This window comes from Condylura cristata, unplaced genomic scaffold (assembly GCF_000260355.1).
Source record: "Condylura cristata isolate star-nosed mole 26May11 unplaced genomic scaffold, ConCri1.0 scaffold00005, whole genome shotgun sequence".
Classification (NCBI taxonomy): Eukaryota; Metazoa; Chordata; class Mammalia; order Eulipotyphla; family Talpidae; genus Condylura; species Condylura cristata.
This window is the reverse complement of record NW_004567106.1, coordinates 35,919,136-35,940,475: the sequence shown is the minus strand read 5'-3', so window position 1 is coordinate 35,940,475 and position 21,340 is coordinate 35,919,136. Positions and strand designations below refer to the sequence as shown.

Genomic DNA, 21,340 nt, shown 5'->3' with positions numbered 1-21,340 from the left:
GTTAGCTTGCAGTGCTTCATCCTAACCCGTTGTGCCACCAGGGAGGCCCAGCATTTTATAATTTCTTAAAAATACTTATACAGACCATATGTCCATCTCCCAGACATCTCTGCTAATCTGTATTAGAGTTAGTCATGTTTTACAAACAGGGCAAAGGATCTTAAGAGAAATGTAGGCTTGCCCAAGGCTACCTGGTCATTAAGTAGTACTACCATAACTTAATTTCCAGGTCACCTCACCTTACTTTTTTCATTATGTTTGAAGCGTCTCTGAACTAAATTAAGTTTCATATTTGTTCTGAGTGGTACTAAGTGATAGGAAATACGATGTTATGCAATAGATGATGTCATGTTTGATATAGAAGGACATGGGCATAGTACCGAGGAGCATGAGGATGGGGGAGAAAAGCTGATGAACACATACTGATTACTGGGCGAGGTGTGCAAAGGTCCCACGGGCTGAAGAGGGGGTGAAGGAGGCAGAGAGTCAGGTGTGCTCAGGTGCCACGTGCTGCTTTATTCTTCTTGCAGGTGGTGAGACTTAACTCCCTGACTCAAGGGGATACAGGTAAGGAGTCCTTAGTCAACTGAAACTTAATCAGGTTGGTAGAGTGGCCAGAGTTTGTGAAGCATTTCTTTATCAGATTGACATAACAAATCCCAAAAAGAGCCATGTCCAGAAACAAAATTAAGTTGTATTTTGCTCAAGTAATTTCTACTTGGGCATTTCTGATGGAATGTGGCATCCTCCATGCGCAACCCAGAGAAACCCAGGTACCTGCCTATGTGGCTCTACTACATTCTCCAGGTGACTGACAAGATTCTCCTGGAGCTTACGTTAAGTCAGAAAGGAAAAGAGCATAGAAACTATCCCGTGGCTAATTTCACATGGGATTCACAGAAGCCACAATCCTGTCTTCTTGCATTGACTGAATTCAGCCCCAGGAGACTAGGAAATATGATCTGACTGTGTGCTCAAGAGAAGAAACTACGTTTGGTGAAATCTGACATACTCTCCCAAAACTATATTGTTTACTTTTGGAAGTCAAAATTTGCATGTGTGTGTTTCTTTAAATTAAATCCATGTTTAATGAAATCCCTTTTAGAGGCTAATCAGAAAAATGAACTTATTTTTACTATTGTACCAGAATCTTACATTCCTATGACTAAGGCTCACAAGGAATAGAAACCACCCTATTGTTATTCAAAAATGATCACTGCTCTTGTTTCTTCATTAATAGCCAAACTCCTCTGCTTGGCAAGATTGTAATTTGGCATGAAAAAGAGAAACAAGTACAGCCTTGAGTTCAGAAGGGTGAACTTAGGAAAAAGAAGCTTCAGATCTAAATCCTAACTGTGGTTCTTACTGGTGGCACTAACATTTAATAAGCACTTTCTAAGGACCAAAGGTCAATACTTAGCACTTCATATTACATTATCTTAATTAACTTTCACAGCAACACTTTGAGAGTGGATTTTAAAGATGACAAAACAAGTTTAGGGCCTGCTTCACTGGCCCAAGCACATGACAGGATGCAGAACTTGGCTCAGCCTTCAAGCTGAGATTCCAGTTATGTGCTCCTCAGCACTTATTGAACTGCCTACTTCACATGTGCCTCACAGATTAGCTGCAAACAGTACATGAGCAGATATAAAACACATAGCACAGTGCCAGGCACATAATGCAGGATTTGATTTGTTGCAGTTATTACTAAACAGCAAATGCTTTCTCACAAGAGTTTCAGCCTACCCTCGTTTATTTTGTCCACCTTCAAAAAACATCCCAGAAGAATCCAATGAAAATGTTCTTTATAACACATCCATTCTGGGCTCAGAGATTTCCTGAAATATATCAAGCCTTGCTCACAGATAATAAGGGTTCAAACAGCTTCTGCAGGCCAGGCCTTAACACAAAATAAATATAGAAGAAAAGTGGATGAAATATAATGACAAATCTATCATAAGACAGCATAGGTCTATTAATCTCCAAACAGGCAGATGGGAAGGATACTCTCATTATGATTTCAGCAATGTCCCACTTAGTTCTATATGATCTATAGTACTCATTCTCCCCACCATTTAAAAGATCTTTTCTTCATATTTGACATAGAACATCATCTAGATTTACAATTTTCTTTGCCACCAAGAACAGTTTGTAAGCAACAATGTGGTAGCGCAGTGCATGGAGGAATGGTAAGGAGCAAAGGGCAGAAAGGAGTCCAGTATCTCTTTCTTTTTTCTTAAAGATATATTTATTTATGCATACGAGTACTGGGGTACAGGCCAAAGGTTGGGAAGAGGCTTAAGAAGATTCACCAGAGACAGAGTGGGGAGCAGAACAGGCAGACTGACTGAAATACCCTGCTGAGAGGAGCAGCAGTGGCCAGGAGAGGTCTGCCATGCCATGTGGGTCACCTCCCTGGCCAGGCATCAACCTTGTGCAGCAGTGGCTGCCACAGCTTCATAGTGCTGTGCTTTAACCCCTTGTGCCACCAGAGAGGGCCCCAAGTACCTCTTTCTATGGAACACTCAAAATCCACCACAGGGATGGACAGAGTGGAGTCAGTGTGGTTGAGTGGTCCACACTGACTCTCTGCAGTCAATGCCCCAGAAAGAACAGAAAATGAAACTGTACTGGGAGACTCCAGATCCACACGTTTGAACTCAGAAAGTCCACAGATGCTCTAAGCAAAATGTCGAACAGAATAGTATGTCCATGGCACTGTACAGAAATTAGCTGAACCAGGACAGAGTCACTTTTTAGGATGTGAGATACAATGCATACTTGTGTCAGACACGGTACAACTTGAGAGTCACATGTAAAGCTGAGCATTCTCTCATTATTATTTCACTTAACTGTTGAGGAAACTGGCATCTTGAAAGTTAAATTATTTGACCAGGTCGCATTCTTTATAAGGACCAGTTTTACTTGTTATGCGTTAGGAAATGAGGTACAATGAAAGTTTTTTGAACTTGCCAACTCAAATGCATAATAATTGCCTGATTCGTGATACTAAAAGCAGCATAGAAAACCTGGTAGGTCTGCAGCTGAAATCAAATCACCATTTCCCCACGGCACATTTATGAGTGGTGGCGCCCAGGTCAAAGGCAGTAATGTTCCTTCGTCAGCTACATCAGACCTCATTCTAAGATGCACTGGACATCTTGGCCCTCTCTATACCAGTGTGGCTGTTCCCACCCATACACAGGTAGTGGGCTCTCATGGTCGTCCCATATCTTTCTTGAGTGCTCTCCCTGGTCGTCCCATATCTTTCTTGAGTAACTCACATCATAAACCATTCAAGGGACATCAACATTTAAGGCATTAGGGACACAACAAATGGAACAGTAAGCCAAGACTAGCTCTCGCTGATTAAAGCTGACTGCCAAATGAGACTGGTCAATGAGCTGAAACAGGCTGCTGAGGTTTCTCACTTTCCAAATGAAATCAGACCCATGCTGCTCAGAAATGCCTGCATAAGCACGGGCCACAATGAAAGCTAGAAATGGTTAAGCCTAGAGAGCAGCAGGCTTTAGTTCTTGAGCCATTCGGGATTAGACAACTTGTTGCAGTGGTGGCTTTGTGCGCAGTCGCAGGCACGTGGGCGTCACCACGCTCAGGCCTCCGAGAGAGCTGAGGAGAGCGCTAAGTGGGCCCCTCCCTCCCAGCCCTACACTTGAAGCGAGTGTGCTGTCTGAAGCTGACGCAGTTTTTTGGAACGCGAAAAGCAAAATCCTAAAGCATGCATATTTCTGTCTCTCATGGGGGGAAAAAAGGAAAAAGAATTTCTTCAACGATTGATATTACCTATTAACTCGTCACATTTGGGTGTAATGGGATAAGTAGAAGGGGCTTCACTTTACCTGAAGGGAATGAACTACACCGGTGGGTCTCCAAGGGCTGTCCCAGGCGAGCAGCCTTCTAGTCAGCAGGGAACTTGTTGGAAATGCAAATTGAGGAGCCCACTCCAAGTAGCCCTGAATAGAAACGCTGTGGGTGGAGTCTGGCAATTTGTGTCTTAACAAGTTTCCCAGGTGATTCTGATTATCTTCGTTAAATAACAATCGAGTTAAGACAACCTGCCTGTGCCTTTTGAACTTTAAAGTAAAATTAGAGCCAAAAGTATTCCTCATAGACAGGAAAATTTCGAAGAGCACAACAGCAAATGATCTATTATTCTTTGGCAATTGACTTTTACTCCCTCTTTTTCCTGTCAGCTTCCTCAATCTCAAAAATGGGAATAACAATACCATCTAGTTCTCGAAGATTGGGAGGTTTAAATAAAACTGTGGCTTCTATTAATAAAATGTGCCTGATGCAACTGTATGCTTCCAAAAATATTATTTTTGTTATTTAAAGTTCAAATTAATGCCAAAACCAAACCATAACAAACTTCAAGAAAATGCCTACAAGGACAATCGAGTTTGAGTAAACCAGTTTAACTGAGAAAACGTAAAACTCATGAGAAAAAGCAATCAACTATATATTAGGAAGAGTAACAAACCAAAGATGAGAAACTTTACAAACCAGAAAAGTAAAGAAAAATTTTCCCTTTGTGAAATAACCACAGGCCAGATAGTTCATGCTCCCTGGTGACCCATCCATTAGTTCAGCTTCCATGTTGAAGTGAAAAAGTGAAGGCAGCCTGCCCTTAGAGTAACTCATTCTAGAGGTAACTGGTGTTTCTTTAACCTGAAAATTGAGACTGGGGGACAGAAGATGAGATAAAAATACCGGACATAACACTCTCCTATTCCAAAAATAGCAACCAAGTCTAACTTAAAAGAAAGATTACTTCTAAAAAGGAAATGTTTTCAAACACAAAGCTTTGTTGTCAGTGGAAAATGTAAAATATGATCTAACCAGAATAAAAAGATAAATATCTCTGCCTATTCAAAATGAAGTTACAAGTGAAGATTTTTAACCCCCATCCAACTAAATTAAGAAAAGAAAAAAAAAGTTCACAAAGGAAAATTCAAGAAATAATTCCCAATTTAAAAGTCAAATTATGGCAGAGGCAGGCTGAGAGGTGATCTCAGTGATACAAAACACTTAAAAATTACTAAATCTTTTTAAAACCCAATCTAATAACTAACTGGAGACATGAAAAAAATAAAGAAGCCCGAAAGAAGTCCTTTCGAAGGACTTCCAAGTTGTCAATTTCATTCATCCAGAACCTGCCTTGAGTGATCTGTCCATCTTTCTCCCAGAGCAATAGAAATGATTTTCACCTCATCCATTTTCCCCTGTGGTGCTCTATTCTTTGGTACACTGTGAACATGCCAGCTGGAGATGTCGAGATCAACCTGTACAGTTCATGCCCAATTCAACCACCATAGGCAGATGAAGGGAGAAACATGTGTACACGTGCACTGACCTTGTCAGGAAGGCAGAGAGAAAACTGGCTTTTCTATGCTACCATTTGCCCCTCCTACAGTATTTCCCTAGCCTTTTCCACAAAGACCTTATGAAAGCATAGATACATTTCATTCATTCTAAGAATAGTCTGGGTTATGGGGCAGGGACAAATATACTACAGTTACTGAGGAGAACAGGTGGTGCAGTTCATTATCCTCGCCAACTATGTTGAGTTATCTATGAAGGAAGTATTTCACAAAATGAACCAGCATAAGAGACAGAAGAACTAAGTTCCAGTTTCAGTTCTGCACATTTGCTTTTATTATCTAAGACAAGTTTAATTTTTGCCTCTGGGTCTGTCTGCACAATGTAAGTTTAGAAGAGCAAACTATATCAGACGTTTCCAAATCTAGGTACGCATCAGAAGGCTTTTGACTATATTTACCATCTCTGATCTTTTTCTTCAGAATCACAAGAAATGGATTCAGAATATCTAGTGTTTAAAAAGTCAGCTCTGGCTTGTTTTGTAATTTACTGGATTAGGGACAGCATAGGGCCATTTTTTGTTGTATATGTTGTATGCCCATCATTGACTTGTCACCCCATTAAAGATCTACACACACACACACAAAATACTTTAAATATAAGTGGAAAGCAGAACTCCTCAGTTATTCTGTTGAGTAACAATCCACCCCAAAACTTAATGACTTAAAGTGATAACATTAATATTTCTGATGAATCTGCAATTTAGGCCAAGCTTGATGGAGATAATTTTTCACTCCTCCACTCATTGTATGTGGGGCAGCCCAAGACTGGGGAATACATCATCTGAAGACCTGTTTACCATTGCCTGGTGGCTGATACTGACTGTCTGCTGGGACCTCGACTAAGTGGTAGAACTCTTACATGAGCTGTAATTCTTACATCTGTTTGCTTAACTTCTTCACAGCCAGGTATCTGGGTACCAGAGGGAGCATCCCAGGAAGACACAGCTGCAAGCACAGAACTTAGAGATGGATCTAAGTCACAGGGAACTGGCATTGCCACTTGTCATTCATGAAGAAGCAACAAAGATCTGGACAGGTTCAAGGAAAGGGAAACTAGGCTTCAAATCTTGAGGACAGTAGTCAGTTTCTACAAGAGCATATGGGACCAGCAATATTTTTGGGAAATACAATTTGTCATACCAATGAATAAAATAGGTGTTGTACTTAAGCAAATAGTGTAGGGTACTAGGAAACTAAGTCTGGATGGATACAATATAAAATTTTTAAAAGAACTTGAAAATCAGGCAAGAGTTCAGAAATACTTAGATTGGAAATTGAACTCTTGAAGGGTTTTAAACAAAGGTAGTTTGAACAAAAGATTCCTATTGAATTCTATTCAGATAAGAAATATATCTTACAAATAAGGGTGAGCTTTGCAAAATGTTTTAGAGAAAGTGGGGTTCTTTTAATATATATATTTTTTAACTAAGATAACATTGGTTTACAGGTTATATGTGATTCAGGAATATGGGATTCCACCTCTTCAGGTTTATATAATTGTGATTTAAACCCAAGTCTGACTAGGCAAAAGCAAGGACTTTTCTCACTGTGTCATGCCATAGGACCTCATGATTTTGAAGATGAAGATATATAACATTACATAGTTTATGCAAAATGTAAAGAATGTAGTCGTCCCTCTTTATACATATGTGTTGATGTCAGATAATGGAAAATGAAAGAAAGATTTAAATAAAATTTTGTGCTTTGGGCTTGGAATAAGAATGTTTTGAAAAAAGCTGAAAAAGCACCAGGTATATCCCTTGATTGCACCATCTGAATTATATCCTCTCCTTAGCCACATGCAAAGGCACACACATATTCTCTTAAGATCCAAAATTGGAAAAATTTGCAGAGATTTTAAGGTCCTCCCTTTTTATCAAAAACATTGCTCACATCTCATATTTCTTCTTGCACATATTTCTTATTCTGAAATTCATTCTGCCATTCTGACCCCACCAATCCAAACCTGTGATAAGAGACAAATCTGTTGGTTGACAATATTTGTTTTTACAACTTTTACAGCCACCATTCACCAGTGGGCATCTAAAAGGCCCGATCTTCTCTTGCCAGTGGAATTTATATTCTAAGAGAATCATGGGTAATAGGACTCTAGTAGTAGGGATGCAGGCCAGGTAAAAGGCAAGGGAGCAGGATTTCTGAGGGCTTGAAAAAAGTTTGGAGAGGAGCACCTCCTCCAAATCTGTCATTTATATATTAGTGCAATGTCTAATTTCCAGTCTGACTCAAACTGCTTCCATATGTAATTCCTCAAGAAAAGAGGGATGAAGAAATGATAGTAAAATATATCACTACATGGCATTATATAATTTTAGAGCATTCACTTGCAGTATCTCACTTCAGTTCATAAACAACATTCAGAAGTAGCCGTTATTAGCATCATCCTGCAGATAAGAAAATTGAGATACAAAGAGCTGTTGGAGATCTCAAGGAACTTGACAGTGATAGCACTTCCAACCTAAGTTCTCTCCCTATCAGTCCACTATAAATGTCTCTCGCCCACATCTATGGGCATTTCTTGCCTATGCCTCACCAGCAGCACAACTCACACCCCCTAATAAAAGATGTTGTGATCGAGGCTGACCAACCACTGTATTAGAGAAAGCTTCAAGGAGTGAGAAAGCAGATCTTCAGTGCCAAACACTCTGGCTTTCTGTGGAGTCTATTTTAACATATATCACTCCCAGAACTTCTGGAGTCCAGAAAACAACTGCAGAGGGCTATGTTACTGATTCTACTCCACAATAGAGATCTTGAAGAACTCATCACTAGGCCCCACCAAGAGGTAATAGTTCCCCAAGGAGCATGAGGCTCAGAAAAAGTAATAAAGACTTCCCAATTGACCACTTGTTCTGGGTTTCCATACAGAACTTTCCAAACTGTACTCTTAGCTACAACATGAGGGTGTGGATGAGCACTCCAACCTCTGTATGCAACTGCTCTGTATGTCAACAGTCTGCTGTAGGGACAGATGAGTAAGGAGCTGACTAAGGAATGAATAATATCTCCAGATGGATGATGTTCTGGATGGCCAGAACAGTTGTAGGATACGATGTGCCTTGCCACAGAGACGGAGCACTCTTGGAAGTGGCTGGAATGGTGAATGACAGAAGCAGAGTCTGGGCTCTCAGACTCATAGCTACCTGCTGGTGTGGGGTCCCTTTGCTATAGGCAAATCTGGGTACAGTGGCTGTCTTGGTATTTCATGACCCAGTGTGATAAGTAACTGATTTATGATGAGAAGGAAAGCCAGGCTTTCTCCTTTGCACATTTTGCCATATGGAAATTTCCCTTCCTTTGCATAAATCTCCCGGTGTTGGCATTTGGGTCATTTTCTTCTCCAGTTGGCTTTGTTAAACAGAAGCAAAATGTCTGGGCATTTGGCCACAACTGAGGGGCAGGCAATGCTTAACTGAGATAAAGTGTGTTTGACTTGGCAGGGTGCCCAAAGCCCCTCAGGGCAGTGGGATACATACTTTATCTACTTATTCCCAGCTGCACTGCTGGGGTGGCATGGAGCATTGGTCCAGGGATAGAGAGGTCTCCCTTATTTTAGCACTGGCCCACCTTGGAAAATCTAAGTATGGGTTTCAAACACCATTCTTCTAACCTAGACATTAAAAAATCTGACTAAAGAGTCAGAAAGATAAAAACAATGTAATGAGATACCAAAGACACCTTAGGTTCCAGGCTCAGTGCCACCTTACTCGTGCCATTGAAGTCACATGACCTTGCTATGCCTCTACTCCCAGGAATGACCTGCTAACCCAAACCAAACATCTGACTAATAGGGCAGCTGCAACACATGTCTGGAAATACATATTTTCTTCAAAGGACTTTGAAATCTTTGCTGGGTTCAAGAGAGAGTTGTAAAGTTACATAGATGGCTAAACTTTCAGAAATATGTGCAACTTAGGATAGAGAATAGAGTACCTTAGAGATCATTCAACATAACCTCTTTATTCTACAAACTGGAAAACTGAGGCTCGAAGACTTTCCAAGGCCAAATAACTCACCTTTGTTTCACCTGAAGTCAGTATGAATTCCTAGCCTGCTATATTTGCTAATACCACAGTCAGGACAGCTGATTTCACAGGGCTCAGACCACATTACTCAAACAGAATATTGGTCAGAGATCCAGGCAACTTTAGTGATTCTCAGGTAATTCAAAGCATTTACAATCAGCTTCTTTGAATAATAGGGCACGGAAACATACAACTTTGATCTGACAAAAATTGAAAGGAGCCAAGCTTACCACCCAGGCATCAGATTCTAATGTCTACTCTGTACTGATTTTGCAGATTAAGTATAATAAAGCCTATGGATACCTCTCAATGCAGGGAACATGCACAAAGAGAACTTTGGATTCACAAACTTAGTTTTAGACCTAACCCTGCTATCAAATGATTTAATAATGGGGCAAGGTCACTCACTGCTGAGTCCCCAGAGGACTTAGAATAGACATTTTATAAATACACTTCCACATGTAAGTGTCCACGATTCCATGACATGTGCAATTACCCTGAGATCCCCTTGGGCCATATGGTGGAAAGATAGCTGCTACATCCGCTTAACTCAGTTTCGGTCTACTCAACAGAACAATGTTTTAATCTATAAAATGTGCTCTCCATTAAGTTCCCAAAGTTCAGTACTGAATATCAAAACAGAAATATTAATGGGCCTTCCACTAGCTTATAGTTATAAAAAAAAAAGTATTTCAAATCCATTTCTGTACTCATTCTAGTAAATATCCTAAGTGGCTCAGGTCTAAAATATGAACAGAGGAAATGTAACTATAATCAACTGTTGTTATTAATGATTTCTTCAAGACCATATCATAGTACAATAAATATGAAGTTGTTAGGTATGCCTGCTCTAAAAGGGACTAATCCCGGGAATTTATTTATTTATGTTTTGTTAGGCCACAATTTCTTAGATCCCAATTTATTTCACAGAAAACTTTTTCCATGGATGACTGTGATATCTGGTATTTTAATCTTCTACATAAATTTAAACATCTTTTCTCCTTTAAGACTAGCTGTGTTCTCTGAACTCACAGTCACCTGTATACACTATTGGTATTCAAGAGTTTTAGCTAAAACCACACTCAACAAAGTGCAGATACAATCTCAACAGATGTGCCTAAATAAAAACCTCAAGAAGATTCTGCTGGAATATCTTGGCTCTATCAGCTCTGGTTTCTAAGTTCAATGCTACCCATTTCTGGCTTCTGCATCTCATGCTGGTAAACATCCTAAGTGGCTAAGGTCTAAAATACCAACAGAGTAAATGTAACTATAATCAACTGTTGTTATTAATGATTTCTTCAAGACCATATCACAGTTCAATAAACATGGAGTTGTTCGATGTGCTTGTTCTAAAAGCGGCTAATAGCAAGATGTAATTTGAAGCAGCTTCAGCTCACTTACAAAACCCTTGCTCTGTTAATTGTGATTTCACACTCCACTAACCAGCACAGCCTGAAGCCGGATTGCGCGGGAACAGCTGAGCTGCTGCAGTTCAGGCCTTGCCACTTCTATTTCTCCTGTGACCCTGTGGTTAGCTGCTTCTTTTTCAAAAGCTCAGTAGACTAAAGTAGTTGACTTCTTCATTCAATTTTGTCCATCGCTTGGCAGAAGACAACTTATAGATACACCTATTATTTTGCTTTTTGTTTTGTTTTAACCTTTGCTTTTTCAGTAGTGTTCTAGAACAGCAGCATGTGGCCTTTCCTACAGCTGTGGCCGCTGTCCCTGTGTTAAGCATATGGCATCTCTTTTGCTGCCTGGGCTCATCCACTCCAGTATCTCTGACTCTCGCTTTTACGACCCATCCCCTCAGAAAGGGACAAGATAGTCTAATGGAAGGGAAATATCAGCAGGAATTAGAATCACTTGGGTGAAAGTAACAGTTCTCTATCTTGACGCACATATATTTATCTGGAGAAGTGTGGTGTGCTACATCTGCAGACGTTCGCAGGTAAAATTTCACCCAAGGCAAATAAGTAAGACAACAAAATAGGGGTCTCAGAGAATCTGCTCTCTGATTTTTCTTATAAAAATTGAAAGGATCAAGGTTCAGATGTGATTACTTCTATGGCTTTCCTTCCAAAATATTTTTTTTTTGCATTTTTTTTATTACAAAGTTTATTTTTACATCATTTTGCACATTTTTTTTTCCATCTCGATTGTAATCCCCGCGGGTTTCCCATCACCAGATCACCCCTGTGCCACCACCCTAGTCCCATGCATTTCCCTCCCTTCCCCTCCCCCCCCCCATTTTTGATCCCATTCCCCACTCCACCCCCACAGAATGTCTCTGGTATATGGTTGTTCATTATTTTTGTTATTTTCTCGCCTGGTCCATTATACTCCTGCTATGAGTGAAACCATCCGGTATTTTTCTTTCCAAAATATTTTATAAACTACAAATATTCAGATTTCAAACACAAGAACACAGATGTCATTGTGGTGCAAGGATTAGTGGCTACTTGGAGAATGGAACAGTGAACTAGTTAAATAAGAGATAGACTAATATTTTGCTTAGAATTAGGATACCATCCTGCTGTTTACTATCACTAAGTCAACCCAAAGCCTCAACAAGAGAATTGTTATCATCTCCTTTCAACTAACCCATGTCAAAGATAATGTCATTGTTCTCGACATCCTATAGGTCAAGACTCCAAAGCTCTAATAATAATCTTTCCAAGACAGAGTTAAATGGCAGCTGTTTAAGTTTGGCCAACATTAAACACCCAATCACATGTTAATGTTCCAGTAAGGGATTTATCTAAAATCAGCAATTTTTAAGGAAATTTATATACTCCATACAGGTTGGCTTAAAACACAGATGATAATTCTTATAAAAAATTCAAGGCCCTCCCTGGGGGCACAATGGGTTAAAAGCCCAGCTTACAAAGCTAGCTGCAGCCTCTTCAGCATGAGTTCAATCGCCAGCCAGGGAGGTGACCCACATGGCTTGGCAGACCTCTCCTTTCATGCCCCCTACTCCCCTCAGCAATATACTTTGTCAATCTGCCTGTTCTGCTCCCCACTCTGTCTCTGGTAAATCCTCTCACCACCCCTGCACCTCTGTCCTATACCCCAGTTCCGTATGCTTAAATAAACAAACAAAAAATTCAGAGCTTATTTTTTACTTCTGACTACCATTACAAGGTTTCTATCTAATTAAGGAATAATGTTTTTAAACAAAATCTGCTTTCTCTGGGTGCTCATTTTCTTCAAGTGTCCTGGGAAATGGGATCCTTTGGGTAACATCTGTGTGTCCCAACACAGGTCCTATAAAATGGCATCCTTCCATTGTGAACTAGGTCACTGGTAGGTTGTGGAGGGGTGAATGCTTGGTTAGTTCAGCATCCACACCACTGGGATAATTTTGCCTACAATTTCACAGGAATTGCAGTTCAGGGCTTTCAAAATTCCCAGAGGTTATTACTCCATATGTATGCTAAACAGCAAGGTGTAAATGTCTTATGCCCAACCACAAGTTAAAGAAACATCTGGCCAGTGGTTGGAGTTGGCTCTTCTAAGGAGGCTAATAGACGTCTGTATGGAAACAAATTCAGGTTTAAATCTCCCCTCCCCAGTTAGGATCAATTCCAAATGTCACAGCCTAAAAGACAGGGTCTTCTAAAACTAAACTGGAGCCTGAATAGACTCAGGCAAATATTTTTGAGGAAATAATCCTGCAGGAATTTAAAATTTCCTTGAACAAAAGTGTTCAAGGAAAAGCACCACAAAAACAAGAAGCCACTTCCATGCCAGTCTTTTCTTATCTGCCTTTCAGAGCTCTCTGGTACATTAGGACACAGTTCTCTGAGGCAGGGGTTTAGAAAAGGAAGGCCAAAGAATGGGAATCAGAACAAACTGTCACACTCTTGTCACAGGCAAGTCCTGAATAGTGGACCTTCCTGCTATACCTGGGCCAATTTTGCTCATCCACTTGCAATAGAAATCCTGGAAAAAAGAACTGAGCTCACCTTGCATATGAGACCCAAACACCATTAATAATTTTTGTATTTAGGAATGAGAGGGTCTAGTGAAAAAGAAAACTAGGACTTACTATAAACTGTGAAACAAAGAAGCAGCATTTATTTGGTGGGTTTGCTTGTTTTTGCTTACCTGTTATAGATTGTGTGTCAACACATTATCCATCACTAAAAAAGAGCATCGACCCTAAAAGATCAACTGACTCTCACAAGCTAAGGAGAGCTTTCCATGCAGTAAATATCAACGGCGCATGTTTGCAAAATAAACTATCCAAAACATGTAATGTACATTTTCTCTAGATTATTGCTACTTTGACAAATCAAATATTGTACTCTTTTATTAGTAGCACAAGCTAAGCAGCTGAATTAACTTAGCTAGTTCTAGAAAAATTTGCTGACCCAGGAATGTGAAAATAAAGCTTAAAATGGTGTCTTTGTGTTTCTTAGGAACTAAAGAAAATAGGCTATAACAGAAAAGAGAAAAGAAAGGAAGAAGTAAATTGGTTGTGCTATGACTAAATTTAGAGTGACAAGAGATATCTGAATCTTTTCAAGTGACCATAGGTAAAAAATAACAGTTTAGACAGTACCTTGAATAGACTGACTAGAGAGAGAAAAAGTGTGAAATCTGAATAGAAGGCTGGAGTCATCAGAAACAAAGATCAGTAGAAGACTGATGTTATCTCACAGCGGCAACAGAGAACAGAGAGCCCAAGTTGGAGCTACTATGATCAAAGAAGTGACTGGTGAAAACTTGGTAGTAGAGAAAATAATGTATATCTAAGAGATTGGGATAGGAGAAGTAGTTAAAATCAACCTTGTATACAATTATGGTGAACGCATTTAATACAAGACATACAGAAATATGAAGCAAAAGGAAAACACAGAAGCAACTGCCTGCAATGGACCCTCATTACCTCTGTGGACTGACATTTTGATCTTAGGCTAACAAGTAGATCTAGTGAGAATCAGTTTCCCAGGGATCTAAAATGGCACAGGCACCAAGGTAGGACAGCCAAAGGTTAACTGTATCTGGAAAGAACAGCTTGGCTGTGGCCCTGAGTCTCTCCAAAGACTCACATGTCTTGCCTTGAAATGATAACCTATCCCAACCAGTTTAGTAGAAGCTAGTGATTATGGAGATGAGAGGAGTCGTGATCAGGTCCTCATCAGATTTGTCTCACTGGAGCACTCTGTCAAAATAAATTGGGTTACGTTTTATATTTAGCATTTGCTACTATTAGAGACCACATTTTTACTGTATTTGGGAAAGATCTTCAGTCCTGGGCCCTTAGAAGCAACCACAATATTTGGCACATCATAGGTAATAGCAATTTTTTTTAAGTTATTGAAGAAAATTTTGTGAACCTGAAACATCATGACAAAGCTGGATTCCAATCACGACTCACAGCTCAACCTGTGAAGCAGCAGGCCTCACTCCAGCACTCACTCTGGCCTGACACACTGGCCTCTGAGCAGAGCTCACTATTCACCCCTCCACTCCCACCCAGTTGGAGCTGTTAAGTCACAGGTACTGATGGTCAGAACGCATGTGACTGATGTATTTGTCACTACACTCAATTTCCTGGCTTCTGCTTAAACACAGGAAGGAAAACAAAGTGGCTGTCTTCCCATTAGAGCGGCAAGAAAGCCTTTGCACAGCCATCACTCACTGGCAATGCGGTAAGACACCTCATTTCACACCAGGCATTCAGGGATTTTCTCCACAGGGCCAGTGTCTGCAATAAGCCCATAGATGCAAGCTTATATTAATACCCCTATGACCAATTTGTCATATGAATCATTTTTCAAAACTACATAGCCACACTAGCCATTCTTTTTTCCATTAGCCTCACTTTTCTGCTTTAAATTTTCACTGACATGAATATACCTACATCAAAATTGTGCAGTTTCATGAATTTCATCAAAATGAACTTCCTCTGTGAAAGCAGAATCCAGATCAAAGAACAGTTACCAGCACACAAGGGTCATGCCCAGGTTTCCTTCCATTTCCAACTTCCCACATTCCCAAGAGTGAAATCCTTTCTGACTTCCAATACCAAGAAAGGCTTTTGCGTGGTTCTAGTTTTATATCAGCAGACTCTGCATGCAGCACTCCCTCCCACAGTAGCCTGGGGAAATGGACCTTTGTATGACATGGCAGTCCTATAACTTCATGCTGATAGCTTGGGCATGGTACAAGGAAAAGAAAGCAAACCTGAAGGACTTATTACATGACGCCTTCATGTTCCACTTGGTCTTTTCAAAAACACAAAGAGAGCAAGAGTCAGTTTAGCTGTTCAAGCTTACAAGAAACATGTTGGTTCTACTATTTGAAAATCTGTGCCTCATGTCACAACTCACTACATATGTGTACCAGGACAGAGGGACAAATTCTCCCTGAAGGGCACATAGGTAAGAGAACAGACTGTAATGTGGACTCTTTGACACAGATATGGTAGTTACCATGGAGTTTAAAGGCTAATAATTGTTATAACCACAAGTGCCCAAGCCTCTGTAATTGAAGTTCCTGTTATCATGGGATAATGAAAATTAAGGCAGTTTGCCTGACACTATCTTAGTAAATATTCTGCTTTTGGCACAGGACTTAGATAGTGCCTTGTCCAAACTAATCAAAACAAGAGAGGCCCAGCCCCTCTCACTCTTGCTGAACATGACAGGAAAGGATCAAAGCAGCATGGGTAAAACTTGTCTTTCTGAGAAACACAGCATTCAATTTGAACATTTTTCTTCAGAGACATCCCTTTCCATCTCCTCCTGGCATGTGATGGTCTTTAGTACCCATAAGTTCTAGACATCTTAGAACTTATGTCCCACATTGTCTCATACAGAAAACCAGCAATTGTCCAGCATAGCTCCCAAACACTAGCCAGGAGATAGACAGAATGCTAGATCAGAAGATACTGTTCACTTAGTGAGAAAATAAGAACTAGATAATTAAGTTATCCAACACTAAGACAACAATAACTTTTACCTATAGGCAGTTATGTAGAGACCAGAATACCTCCTAATTTCCTGGAGCCAGTGACAAATTATCCTCACTGGCAAGGATTTTAATACATGGAAACAAGTGTCCACATAAAAGCAATTAAGAAGATGGGTATATCCACACAAAAGAATATTTATTGAGTCACAAGGAAAAATGAAGTGTTGTCACCTACTACAAAAATGGAAGTCATTTGAGAGAAATGTGCAGAAAAGTCAGACCACCAAGATAAATATCAGACTTTTACACAACAGAAGAAGTGACAAGGAAAAATACTTATAAAAACTAGTGGACACTAATAAATGAAGATTCCTGAGGTTAAAAAGGAGGGAGAAGGGAGAAAATGTATAAAGGATGATCGTGGGCAGGAACAAAAGAATTTTGATGTCAGTATACAGTTACTGAGCTGTTATGTATTTGTTGTGTATTATTTCATTTGGTCCTAAAAACAACTTCATTAGATAGGTACTTATTGTTTCCATTGTATACATTGGTGAAACAAGACATAGAAAAATGACCATATGCCCAGATCATGAAATACTGAGAGGTTCAAACACTTTATTTTTTAATTGTACCATTTTTATTGAAGTGACTGGAAATGACTTAGGGTTATAGGCTCACTGCTCTTCAGGTGTATGTTTCTACACAACACTCACCATGAAAGTACCCATGGCCCTCTACCATAGTCCACTGGGCTAAGAGTCCACATGACAAACCAGTGATTTTCAGACTTTCTTTTTACAATGACCCAGTAAGAAGTTATTTTACAGTGTAGCCCAGAACATACACTCATACACACATACACATTAGAATAACATCACACATTACTGGGCAGGAGTAAATTTGCATTACTGCATTATTGGGCAGGAATAAATTTGCAGGATTTAAATCAAATTTAAATAAAAATTGTCTACTTAGAACACAATTTCTTGCACAGAGTAGTTGCTCAATAAATTTTAGTATCATTACTAGAAAGAGGAAGAAAAAGAAGAAATATTCTATACAAGGTTTATTTTGTGACAAGTATCAAAAAGAAGAGTCCAAACTGACTTAACAGAGGAAGTTTATTATTTCATATAACTGGGAGTTATATGATTAAATATCATATATAATATTATCAGATCTTATTATTTCTATGCCTGCTAACTCTGCATCTCAGACAGGCATTTACCTCATGGTAATGAGATGGCTGCTAACAACTCTGAGCTTATATTCATTCTTCTTGAACACTCTAACAGAAAGAAGATGCTTTTCCCCTGGGGTTTCTAAAAATATTCTCAAATTAACTCTGGTTGGCAATGATTTAGTCATAGGCTTATCCTGGAACCAGTTACTATGATCAGGGACATGGTTAATCCTTATATCACAAGCCACCTACCAAGCCAGGGACAGATTCACCTTGCCTTATGAACATATGTGTTTGTTCCACAGGAAAAATGTGATCTAATTTCTAGAAAAATTGGAAATGATGTTAGTAAGTAAAACAACAAGTTAAATTCAATTTTGTATTAGCTGATGCAGATTTTGTTTAAAATTGAAACTTTTCCAAAATTTGCAACATCTTATTCAGCATGTTATTTCAAGGGTGATAGTCCAAACTACTATGAAATTATCAAGATGGGCAGCAACCATATTCTTAAAAATAGAAACCAAATGGGAAACCCGCGGGGATTACACTCGAGATGGAAAAAAAAAATGTGCAAAATGATGTAAAAATAAACTTTGTAATAAATAAAAAATAAAAAGAAAAAAAAATCAGCTTCCCCTAATACCACCAAGAAAAAAAAAAAAGAAACCAAAGACCCTATTGTGCCAAAATGTAGCACATTAATTACTTGGTAATGAAGAAAAGGGTGAGGTGGGATCCCAGAGAAATAACTGGAGCAACCAGAACAGTGGAGTAATGTTCCAAAGGTGGGTAGCCTGACCAGTCACCAAACAGATGACAGTACCCCAGTGTTTGAACAACTAGTACAGCTGTACCTGCTCTATCAACTGGCTTTCAGCCATGACTGAATCTACCAAAAACTATGGAAGAAAGAAGAATGTGCTGTAGGCTATGTTACACTCAGAAGCAATGCCTTTGAATTATGGGATCTTCTCTTAGCAGGAGGATTCTAGAATGTACAAAAAAGGTTTCCAACTACTTACAGGATCGTGGATAAATATAAACATATACAAATGCATATATGCAGAGAAAAGTCAAATCAAACTAGAAAATAGATAAAATGGCACTAGAACTCATCCTTTCATACCATTTTTAATTGTGACAAACACAGTTTTCATGAACTCATCCTAACAGCGAAATTTGCAGTTACTTACAGATACTTCTTCTTTAACCTACATATTTTCCATTTCTGGAGCTCTTCCTTCCTTCCTGTAGATTTTACTTTTCCATCTGGTGTCATTTCCTCTTACTTTTAAGTAATTCCTTTAGCATTTCTTATAGTGTAAGTCTATTGGCAATGAAATCTGTTTCAGTGCCTGAAAAAATTCTTTATTTCGCCTTCATCTTGAAGTAGATGTTAACTAGAAATAGAATTTGGGATCTTGCGCCAATTTCTTCCTTAGAACTCAAAAGGGTGCTATTCCTTTAGTTTATAATTGCAATTGTTCCTGATAAAAAGCTGGTTCTCATTCAGACTGTTGTTACCCCGCATGTATGTATTATTCTGTTTTTCTAGTTTTACCTTATCTTGGAATTTTTTATTTATACCATGATTTACCTACATATGGTTTTATTCCTATTTACCCTCCTGAGAATTTGCTGAGCTTCTTGGTTTTGTAATGTTTTGTTTATCACCAAATTTGGGAAATTTTCAGCCATTATTTCTTTAGTAATTTTTTCTCTCATTCTCTTTCCTGAAATTCAAGTTATACATATGTTATACCGCTTAATATTACTCAACACTGAAGGCTTGGCCAGTGTCTTTTCTCTCTAGTCAGATTGAATAATTTTTTTTCACCTCTCATAACATTTATTGCCTGCTGGGCCTCCCTGGTGTTGCAGGAGTTAAAGTCTCAGTGCTATCAAATTATAGCCAGTAGCACTGCCGTGTGAATTCAATCTCTAGCCAGGGAGCTGACCCACATGGCACAGCAGACCTCTCCTGTCTTGCCTTCTACACTCTCAGCAGTGTATTTCAGTAGATCTACCCATTCTGTCTCTGATAAATCCTCTCACTTCCCACACCTCTGGACTACACCCCAGTTCTTGTATGCATAAAAAAAAAAATTAATCTTTTTTTAAAAAGTTTACTGACTGTTTTGCACAACTCCTACACAGTAAAATTTTCATTTTGTAATTTTGAGTTTTCAGATTTCCAAAAAGTTTTTTGTTTTTTAATAATTTCCATTGTCTGTTAAGTTTCCTTATCTAATCATTCATTTCCTTGAGTATGTTGGCCTATTTCTAATGAGTGCTTTCTCTTTTTACTCCGGCTCCTATTTTCCTGCTTACTTATATGTTAAACACCTTTAAATAGTATCCTGTATATTCTGAATTACATTCTAGGCAATCTCAATTAACATCATTTCCACTGAAGAACTTTAAGTTTGTCCTAGCATGTAACTAAATAACTGATTTTTGTTTTTTCTTGGCTTAAATATTTTAATTTTTATTGAAATTACATTGAATTATAATTTAAATAGATTGGGGTGCTGTATAATTTAATAGGTTGGGAGCTGTTGATTTTTTGTTTGTTTGTTTGTTTTTAAAGATTTATTTTATTTGTGCATACAGAACTGGGGTACAGGCCAGAGTCTCAGGGGTGGTGAGAGGCTTCACCAGAGACAGAGTGGGGAGCAGAACAGGCAGATTGATGAAGTACACTGCTGAGGGGAGCAGCGGGAGGGTCAGGAGAGGTCTGCCACGCCATGTGGTCACCTCCGGGGCAGGCGGGAGTCGAACTCATGCGGAAGTGGCTTTAGCTTTTCAGTGCAGTGCTTTAACCCGCTGTGCCACTAGGGAGGGCTGGGAGCTGTTGATTTTAACTCAACATCTTTATATAACATTTTATGTTCAACACTAGAAGTCCAACTCCATCCTTCACCATGTGATTAATTCATTTTACCAATTTTCAAAATATGTAACACCTCAAGAATTTGCATTCCATCCTTACTTAGGGGCCATCCTAATCTCTACAATTTTAGTGCTGCCAAAGCAAGGACTTGTTTCACTGTTAACTAGACTTATTAACTGTGAGTTAGTTCACTATGCAAAATATTTTGACGTCACATAAGAAAATGGTCTGGATACACACAGAATATTATTACTAATGGTCACTTGATGGATAATATTGCCAAGAGGTTAAAGTGTTTTCCTATGAACAGTTTTTCTCTATTTCTTCCCCTTCAACCATTCTGTTCAGAGGCAGTGAGGAAGTTTTTGATCAACAGAGGTTCTGTTCTCTCTGTTCATGCTGACAAAACTGTACCTTCTATTAGACTTGGCAGCTTCTAAGAGGAGAAGGACAGAGGTAGACTGCAGGGAGTTTGGAGAGGGTCCAATTCAGAGGCTTTGTAATGAGGTTAGGGAACTTGCAGATGAAAAAGCAGCTGAAATGGCAACACACACATACACTCACACTGAGAGGAAAATAGTGTTCACTGTGGTATTTAAAAAATATTTACTTTGAAGGGGAGGGAATAAATTTTTCATATAGTCTATACTGCATAACCAAACTGAGCTGACATTATTGATTGGGAGTAAATCACTAACAATTACAAAATTGTAAATCTTTTTATCCTACTTCATAAAAATCTATTACCTTACCTCTAAATAAGAAACAGGAAGATGATTTTCATTTTGTAAAAAGGTAGGCAATAAAAGAAAGAGGATATAATAACCAGGGGGAGATGAGCTATGTAGCCTAGACAGTGAAGCGTTTTTCCCTTTTTGAC

The 21,340-nt window shown here is 39.1% G+C and overlaps 1 protein-coding gene across 3 annotated transcripts in view; it reads left to right on the top strand.

The window, feature by feature from the left end:
- The window catches only part of GRM3 (glutamate receptor, metabotropic 3), a 198,552-nt gene that overhangs the window by 86,292 nt on the left and 90,920 nt on the right, over positions 1-21,340 (top strand). The window lies entirely within an intron of this gene.